Genomic DNA, 10,469 nt, shown 5'->3' on the forward strand with positions numbered 1-10,469 from the left:
CGCAAGGAGTGCCCTGCCACACAGGGGTGTCCCCCACATAGGGGAGCCCCACGCGCAAGGAGTGCACACCCGTAAAGGAGAGCCGCCCAGCGCGAAAGAAAGTGCAGCCTGCCCAGGAATGGCGCCGCACACACTTCCCGTGCCGCTGATGACAACAGAAGCAGACAAAGAAACAAGACGCAGCAAATAGACACAGAGAACAGACAAACGGGGGAGGGGAGGGGAATTAAATAAATAAAATAAATCTTAAAAAAAAAAAAAAGAAAAAAAGATGCAATTTGTCTGTCAGATCCAGCCCATTTATCATAGTGTTCAAGTTCTCTGCTTCCTTATTAATCTTATTAATCTTCTGTCTAGTTCTATATATTGATGTGAGTGGCATGTTGAAGTCCCCAAATATTATTATAGAGACACCTATTTCTCCTTTCAGTTTTGCCAGAGTTTGCCTCATGTATTTTGGGGCAGCCTGGTTAGGTGCATAGATATTTATGGCTATTATGCCCCTTGTTGGATTATCCTTTCTATTAATATGTAATGGTCTTCTGCATCTCATCAGTTTTTTGCACTTAAGGTCTCTTTTGTCTGACACTAGTATAGCTACCCCTGCTCTCTTTTGCTTACTATTTTGGATGAAATTTCTTTTTCCGCCTTTCACTTTCAGTCTATTTGCATTCTTGTGTGTAAGGTGAGTCTCCTGCCGTTGGCATATGGCTGGCTCATGTTTTCTTATCCATTCTGTCAACCTGTCTTTTGATTGGGGAGTTTAATCCATTAACATTCTGTTTTATTACTATAAAGACATTACTTACTTCAGCTATTTTGTCCTTTGACTTTCATATGTCATACCTTATTTTCATCCATCTTTTTACCTTTTTGATTATCCTTTCGATAGTCTTTACTTCTACACTCTCCTCCACCCCTCTCTCTCTTCTTTTTTCTTTTCTGATTGCAGAACTCCCTTTAGTGTTTCCTGCAGAGCTGGATTCTTGTTTATGAACTCTCTTAGTTTCTGTTAATCTCTGAATATTTTAAACTTACTATCATATTTGAAGAACATTTTTGCCAAATAAAGAATTTTTGACTGCCAGTTTTTCTCTTTTAGTGCCTTAATTATATATATCACCTCCATGGTTTCTGAAGAGAAATGTACACTAAGTCTTATTGGATGTCCCTTGTATGTGATGTCTCACTTTTTCCTTGTTACTTTCAGAATTTTCTCTTTATTTTTGGTACTTGGCATTCTGAATATTATGTCTCTTGGATTTATTCTAATGGAAGTATTCTATGCTTCTTGGACATGTATATTCATGTCTTTCATGAAAGTTAGGGAACTTTTGGGCCATTATTTCCTCAAATACTCTTTCTGCCCTTTTTGCCTTCTTGTCTTCTTCTGGAACTCCCATAACATGTATGTTAATATGCTTCATGTTATTATTCAGCCTCCTGAGCCCCTGCTCAATTTTTTCCATTCTCTTTTCTCTGTGTTCTTCTCTCTTTTCAATTTTATTTGTTCTTTTCTCTTCATCACTGATTCTTTTTTCCATGATTTTAAATTTGCTGTTTGTGTGACTCTGTTGTAATTTTAATTTCAAGTATTGTGTCTTTCACTCCCATGGGCTCTGTTATTTTTCTATCCAAGATGTACTCACCCAGTGTCTTCCTTTTTTTTTTTTTAAGATTTATTTTTTATTTATTTCTCTCCCCTCCCCTCCTCGTTGTCTGCTCTCTTTGTCTATTCACTGTGTGTTCTTCTGTGTCCACTTGCATTCTTGTCAGTGGCACTGGGAATCTGTGTCTCTTTTTGCTGCATCATCTTGTTGCATCAGCTCTCGGAGTGTGTGACACCACTCCTGGGCAGGCTGCACTTTTTTCATGCAGGGTGGCTCTCCCTCCAGGGTGCATTCCTTAAGTGTGGGGCTCCCCTATGCAGGAGACACCCCTGCATGGCATGGAACTCCTCAGGAGGCCCTAGGTTTGAACCCTGGACCTCCCATGTGGTAGGTGGATGCTCTATCAGTTGAACCAAATCTGTTTCCCACCAGTGTCTTCTTAATTCTTTTATTTCTTTAACCATGTTGTCCTTCAACTACATGATTTGATTTAGGAGATTTGTAAGACCCTCATTGATTAGGTGTTTCAAGTCATATGTCTCATCTGAAGCTTTGATTTGTTTCTTGCCTGAGTATAATCTTCCATTTTCTTATTGTGACTTGTAATTTTTTGCTGGTGTCTAGGCATCTGATTCTGATGCTGAGTTTACTCTGATGTTCAGTTTCTCTCTCTTGCCTAGGGATTTGCTTTGAAGGAGCTGTATGCTACCACTGTTCTTTAACTCTTGGTTCAACTTGCTCAGGATATTTAGGATGCCCCTCTTTAACTGCTCAAACAAGCCCTAAGGACCCAGTAATGGGGTGCAGTCCAGTTTCTAAGGGCCTTGGAGAGGGGGCAGGAAAGGTACCTGCTTGCCTCTTTTATTTATTAGTATTTTTCCTTTTTCATGCACATTTCTGGTCTGGTCAGCAGATGACACTCTTTGGCAGACTTCTCAGCTCATACCCCAGGTGCTAAGGGGAGTGCATTCAGTTTAACTCCATTGAAAGGTGGTACAGAAGCAATGTCCTCAGGGCTGGCCAAGCCTCACAAACAAACTTCCTTAGAAGCTGTTCTTGGGAAGCTGACTTGGACCAATGGATAGGGCTTCTGCCTACCACATGGGAGGTCCGCAGTTCAAACCCTGGGCCTCCTTGACACATGTGGAGCTGGCCCATGTGCAGTGCTGATGCGCGCGAGTTCCATGCCACATGGGTGTCCCCCGCATAGGGAAGCCCCACACGCAAGGAGTGTGCCCCATAAGGAGAGCTGCCCAGCGCAAAAGAAAGTGCAGTCTGCCCAAGAATGGCGCCGCACACACGGAGAGCTGACACAACAAGATGATGCATCAAAAAGAAACACAAATTCCTGGTGCCACTGATAAGGATAGAAGCAGTCACAGAAGAATACACAGCAGGAAGCAGACTTGGCCCAGTGGTTAGGGCATCTGTCTACCACATGGGAGGTCCACGGTTCAAACCCCAGGCCTCCTTGACCCGTGTGGAGCTGGCCCACATGCAGTGCTGATGTGTGCAAGGAGTGCTGTTCCACGCAGGGGTGTCCCCGCATAGGGGAGCCCCACACACAAGGAGTGTGCACCATAAGGAGAGCCACCCAGCACAAAAGAAAGTTCAGCCTGCCCAGGAATGGCACTGCACACACGAGAGCTGACACAACAACAAAATGATGCAACAAAAAGAAACACAGATTCCTTTATGACTGACAACAGAAGCAGACAAAGAAGAACATGCAGCAAATAGACCAAAGAGAACAGACAACTGGGGGGGGGGGGAGGGAAAGAAATTTTTAAAAAAAGAAAATGAAAAAAAAACCCACTAGAATGCAGATTCTTTTTTAAAAAAAAGAACACACAGCAAATGGACACAGAGCAGACAACTGGGGCAGGGGGAAGGGGAGAGAAATAAATAAATCTTTAAAAAAAAAAAAAGCTGTTCTCCTCCCTTGGAGCGCCACACACTCCCCGCCTCTTCCTCTTTAGCAACCAGCCTGGGGCAGTAAGGAGGGTGGTTGAGAACCGTCAAATTATCTTTAGCTCCCTGCTGGCTCTTAGTGCAAACAACGTCCCAGCCCCACACAGTCTGGAAATCTTCCAATCCTCCAATTCAGCAGACCAAGTTTACTGGCCAAAATCTGAATTTGCTGTAGACTGTACCTCCCTCTATCTTGGGGAAGAGGACCCCTGCAACCTCCTCAGTCTGCAACAACTGCAGTCTACAGCTGCTGTAGGCTGCAGACTGCTGTTTGTTCTGAAGGTGTCGGATGGGTGCCCACTGCTGCTTTTGCACCTTTACTCATGGGACTTTTCAGCCAGCTGAGACGCCTTTCCTTTGCCCTGTTTCTGGGTGGTGTCTCCCCTTCCCCTAAAGTCCTGAGCTCCAGAGCAGCCTTCCAGACAGTGTCTGCCTGACTTCTAACTATTTTTTTCTGGAAGAGATGTGATCACTCTACTCTCTAGTCCTCCCTTTTCCTCTTAAGTCTTGCTTTGAATATATTTTGAAGGAAGATTCACCAAAAATTTCTGACGAATTAAATATGGAGTATTATTAAAAAAAAAAAAAAGAAATGTCAGAGATGACTCAAAGATTTTTGTCCTGAGAAACTGAAAGAATGAACTTTTCATTAACTTAGTGGAAGAAGACCATGGTCGATGCTGATTTGGGAAGGTGGAGGAAGGGTTGGGTGAGTGAATTTCTGTTAAGTTCAAAATGCATATGGGACAACATCAGGGAGCACCACACCTCAAAGACAAAGAGACCTTGGCCTCAGGGCAGCCCTGTCTGGGTCAGCATACCCTGGGTTGACAGAACCATGTCCCAGCCAGCCTAGGTACCCTTCCACAGCTCCCTGGGCAATGGCTTAGTCTCCACCCACCCCACTCTCAGGATTGCTGCTCTTTCCACATGATTGCTCTCCATCCCTTTCCCATTCTGGACTCTCCCTTGGCTCCCAGCTCACCCTCTAATCCATAATCTATCTGTGTACAACTTCTGGCCACCAATTTGAGTGGCACACCAAGGCTGCCTAACTGTCCAGGGGGCTTGCTTCCAAAGTTGGTCCTGCTCTTTATCTATGCATACCATTGCCTTGCTTAGTACTGCAGAGACTGCAGATCTTATTGTTACCAGATTTTATCTAGGTTCTTTGACTATGCTGCAGAAATGAATTTCAAGAACATGTCAGGTGAGTTAGGCCAGTACTTTATTCAGTTAGTGAGGGAAGAGAAATGGGAGAAAGTAACAGATCAGGGGTCCAGGTAGAGAAGAAGGGGTTGAAAAGTAATAAAGTGGGCCAATTTACAGGCTACAATTTTCCCATTGTAGGTTATAAATGCCCAAGTTTACTTGTGTGGCTGCATGGCAGAAGAAAAATGGCAAGAGCAGTGTGCTGAGGACAGGCACAGGTCCAAAGGCAAGAGAGCACAGGAGAGAAAGAACTTAGGCCTGATGTCTGCCTTTTTGAACTGTTGATTATCCCACCCCTTTGCTAATGGCGGGGGAGGAGTTCCAGCTGTTTACCACTTTTTGTATTTTTTTTAAAGATTTATTTTATTTCTCTCCCCTTCCTCCCCATTGTCTGCTCTCTGTGTCCGTTCTCTGTGTGTTCTCCTTCATCGGCTTGCATTATCAGGTGGCACTGGGAATCTGCATCTCTTTTTTATTGCATCATCTTACTGCATCAGCTCTCCCATGTGTGTGGTGCCACTCCTGGGTGGGCTGTGCTGTTTTCACATGGGGTGGCTCTCCTTGCAGGGCGCACACCTTGTGCATGAGGCACCCCTGTGCGGGAGCACCCCTGCACGGCACAGCACTCCTTGCATGTGGCAGCACTGTAAATGGGCCAGCTTGCCACATGGGTCAGGAGGCCCTGGGGATTGAACCCTGGGCCCTCCATATGGTGGATGGACACTATCAGATGAGCCACATCCGCCTCCCAGTTTACCATTTTGATTGCTTATTTCCCTCATCAATCTCCCTGGAGGGCCCAATGATAAAGTCTTTGGGAAATATCTAGAGTTTCTCCTGGCTTCCAGAGGAAATCTTCTAAGTGGCAGAATCTTGGGGAGGATCTTCCAGCAACCATCTTGGGGGTTATTGATGTCCACATGGACTCTCTGCCAGGTTCCAGATCCATCTATTGATTCCCTATCTTACTAACCAGCTTCATTACTGTTGTAATGGAACCATGCCCTACATTTGCTCCTACTAGGCCTATATTGGGAATATCCTCTTGGGCATTGCCATCACCAGCATTGTGTTTGAAATTGTATTTATCATGGGACTCATTGCTGGAATTGCCATATGTATCTACATGTGCATGAAGAACAACCACAGGACCTGGGGTGGGTGTCATCATGACTGCCAACATCAGCACCATCTCCTCCTATTCTGTGGCACCACCCCGCTACTGTTAAGACCATGAAATGGAATACTCTGTGGAGTTGCCTCCACCATACTCCTCAACACTGCAGGCATCAGTATAGATTCTCCAACTCCTTCTTACCTTGGAAATTCAGGGAAATAATTCTTCTCCCAGAGCAGAATATGTACCAATCAATCATCTTGCTCAGAACAAAATGCCTCTACTGAGAAGCAGGTGGGAAGAGATTACTCCAAAAGAATACTTTATGAGTCAGACAACATTTTAGGTGGAATGTCCAGGCTAAGAGATCTTTCTTGCTCAGAGCTTCTATCTTGTTTCTATCTTGCTTTCTATCTTGCTTTGTTTCTATCTTGCTCAGAGCTGACCCCATCAGGAATTATGCTTGGTTTTCTGAGACCATATTTTAAGAGATTTACTAGTCAGCTTAATTAAGCACTGTATTTAGTCAGCCAAAGGGGTGCTGATGCAAAATACCAGAAACTGGTTGGTTTTTATAAAGGGTATTTATTTGGGGTAGGATCTTACAGATACCAGGCCATAAAGCATAAGTTACTTCCCTCACCCAAGTCTGTTTGGAGCAAGATGGCTGCCAACGTCTGTGAGGATTCAGGCTTCCTGGGTTCCTATGTTCCTGGGGTTTGCTTTACTCTGGCTTCAAGGTTTCTTCCTTCCTGGGGCTGGCTTCTCTTTCCTCTGCATGCTTATTTCCCAGGTCTCCAGTTTAAGTCTTCAGCATCAAACTCCAAAATCAAAACTCCAGCATTAAAAGCCCTCAACTCTGTTCTTTGCCATACCTTTTATCTGTGAGTCCCCATCCACCAAGGGGTGGGAACTCCATGCCCTAATCATAATCATGTCCAAGTACAGATCAGATTACAAGCATAATCCAATATTTCCTTTTGGAATTCATCAATTATATCAAACTGCTACAAATGCATACAGAGAAAAGTAAAATTGACAAAACATCTGAGAATCATGTCATTTAAGGAATAAAAGGAAATAGCAATATTGATACTGGGAAAGAAAAGTCTTGTGTAGGACAAGGGAGTGGTCTGCATTACAGAACAACTTTATTCTGTTTAGCTTTAAAAGTAAGAACTAGAATTGTTCAATCTTTCATTCCTCCCTCAATGCATATAGTGTGCCTAAGACCCTTGCACTGTTTAAGGCATTGATTGGAATTTACAGGGAGGGAACTTTGGTTTCAGTATAAGAAAGATCATTTTAACAGTTGGAGCTTTCTCATTGACAAGATTGCTTTATGAAGTTCCCTGTTACCAAGACTTTTCCATCAAAACCTGGCTGACTGACTATCTTGTAGAGAAAACCTCTAGAATGGATACCTAAATCAAATAGCAGATGGGTCCATTGAACCCTAAAAGTACTGTTTATATTTTAATTTCATTGCCTCTATAATGAAAAATCTGGAATAGTAGGCTCTTATCAATTTAATTTGAGAGTTAAAATAGGATCAGAAGGACTCAATAGCTGCTTAAAGCCAAAAACTTTTCATTGTTAGCTACTGCCACCTAAAAATGCTAAGAATTTTGCAGAATAAAACAATCAAAAGGAAAAAAAAGTATTTAAGGCCATGTGAGTAGAGAAGAGTAGAAAGAGAGCAAAGAGAAGTCTAAGGATTATGCCCTGGCAAAGTTCAGTTTATGGAGTATGGGTAAATGAGAAGCCTGTAAAGAAGTATGAGATGAAATGGCTAGAGGTTTAGAGGAAATGTATCAAGAGGGTGATATTTCAGTAAAGAGAGGATATTCAAGAAGGAGGAAATAATCAATGGTTTTGACTGAATGCATTTAAGAGTTTGGGGTAAGACTGGAACAGAAAGGTGATCTTAAAAAGAGCTGTTTCAGGAGGTGGGGCAAGATGGCATCTGAGTAAGTACACTGTCATCATCTCTCTCACAAAAGACTGGCTATGTGGTGACGGAGTCCTGCTGGAGCAGGCTGTTTTGGGAACCTGCAGGGCGGGAGGTATCTGGACATTGACTTGTCAAGACTGAAGCAGAATTGGTGCTTGCTCAAGGTAGAACTGCGGGTTTCTAACACTGAACGGAGAAGCCATGGGAAGGTACATACCTTTCCCATAGGGCTGAGAAACGCCGCATTCACTGAGAACTGCTGGTCGTGGGGTGGAGTTTCCAAGCCCTGTTTCCCAAATGTGTGAATCCCAAGCCTGTGTCCCCTGAACCCCCACGACCCATGTTTCACAGACCTATATACCCCAAGTCCACATTCTCCTGGGCTTCTGTTTCCTGAGCCCAGCACTCCTGGAAATCCAGCATTGCCCTACCCCTCCCATCATGAACTAATTCTGGGAGTGGGAGAGTTTAGGTGGGAGGTGCAGAGGGGCCAAAGAGTGCAGGTTCAATTTTCTAGTCCCCCTCTTTTATTGCATTTGGAGGAGCATATCAGCTGACTTGGGGAGAGTCTAGGAAGAGAGGAGAGGTGAATCTGGTGAGAGCCCAATTTACCTAAATGCCCTGGGATAGGAAACTTGGTCTGGGAGAAGGTGGAGTCAGAAAATTAACTAGTCTCTTTATAGCACACCTAAGGGAGAGGGACAGTAGGACATGCTTTACAGGCTTCCAATAGCATATTTAGGGTTCCTGGCAAGGGGTGGATACTCTCTCAAGAAATTAAGAGTCATTATTTTCTCAGGTGAGATTGTTCACCAGACCCATTTGAGTTTCCTGCAGGACCCCTCACACAACCTTCCTGCTGCCTTGGGAGAGAGGGAAGTGAGGAAGGGAGAAAGGGGGAGGGTCAGACTCCTAAGCTGTTTATTCAGTTGCAAAGAGGATAATTTGCCTGAGGCCTTGTCTAGAATTTTTGTTTGTTGTTTTCTTGTGTTTTCTTCCTCTTTATCCCCACCTCTACCTTTTTTTTTTCCTTTTTCTTTTTTCTCCTTTCTCTTTTTTTGCTCCACTTTTTTTATATTAGTGCTGCAAGCAACATTTCTTATCTGCTGTGCAAAAAGATCATGGAGATAATGGGGATCAGTAGCACAATCCAAGAAATCAAAAATACACTCTCAGAAAATAACAGCAAATTTGAAGAGGCAGAGGAAAGAATTAGTGATGTGGAAGACAGTACATCTGAAATCAAACAGATAGTAGCATTAATTGATAAAAAGATAGAAAAAATCCAGGAGGGACTTAGGGACCTGAATGACAATACAAAATGTGCAAACATATGCATTATAAGCATCCCAGAAGGAGAAGAGAAGGGAAAGGGGACAGAAGGTGTGTTGGAGGAAATAATGGCTGAAAATTACCCAAACCTATTGAGGGAGATGCATACACATGTCCAGGAAGCACAACGCACCCCGAACAGCATAAATCCCACCAGGCCTACCCCAAGACATATACTTGTCAAATTATCAAATGCACAAGACAAAGAGAAAATACTAAAATCAGCAAGGAGCATCACATACAAAGGAGGCTCCATAAGATTAAGTGCTGATCTCTCATCTGAAACCATGGAGGCAAGAAGGCAGTGGTATGACATAGTCAAGGTACTAAAAGAAAATAATTTCCAATGAAGAATACTCTATCCAGTGAATAAATCTAACATTCAAAAATGATGGAGAGTTCAAAATATTCACAGATAAACAGAAACTAAGAGAGGAGTATGCCAACAAGAAACCTGCCCTTCAAGAAATATTAAAGGGAGTTATGCAGGAGGGAAGAAAAATAGAGAAGCGGACTTGGCCCAGTGGTTAGGGCATCCGTCTATCACATGGGAGGTTCATGGTTCAAACCCCGGGCCTCCTTGACCTATGTGCAGCTGGCCCATGTGCAGCGCTGATGTGCACAAGGAGTTCCCTGCCATGCAGCAGTGTCCCCTGTGTAGGGAAGCCCCCCACACAAGGAGTGTGCCCCATAAGGAGAGCTGCCCAGTGCTAAAGAAAGTGCAGCCTGCCAGGAATGGTGCTGCACATATGGAGAGCTGACACAACAAGATGACACAATGAAAAGAAACACAGATTCCTGGGCCACTGACAACAACAGAAGGGTACAAAGAAGAAGATGTGACTGGGGGGGGGGGGGAGTAAATAAATAAATAAATCTTTAAGAAAAAAACAGGAGAGACAGAGTTGGAGGAGAGTATAAGAACAACTAAAACTACAAAAAGAGAAAAAAAATTAAACAACATATGACAAACAAAAATCCCAAGAAAATATGGCTAATATAAGTAATTCCTTGAAAGTAATAACACTAAATGTCAATGAATTAAACTAACCCGTTAAGAGACACATATTGGAAGACTGGATAAGGAAATATGACCCATCTATATGTTGTCTACAAGAAAGTCATCTTAGACCCAAGGATTCAAGGAGATTGAAAGTGAATGACTGGAAAACAATCTAACAGGCAAACAATAACAACAACAAAAAAAAGGGCAGGTGTAGCTATATTAATATCAGACAAAATAGACTTTAAATGCAAAACAATTGTGAGAGAC

This window comes from Dasypus novemcinctus, chromosome 11 (genome assembly GCF_030445035.2).
Source record: "Dasypus novemcinctus isolate mDasNov1 chromosome 11, mDasNov1.1.hap2, whole genome shotgun sequence".
Lineage (NCBI taxonomy): Eukaryota > Metazoa > Chordata > Mammalia > Cingulata > Dasypodidae > Dasypus > Dasypus novemcinctus.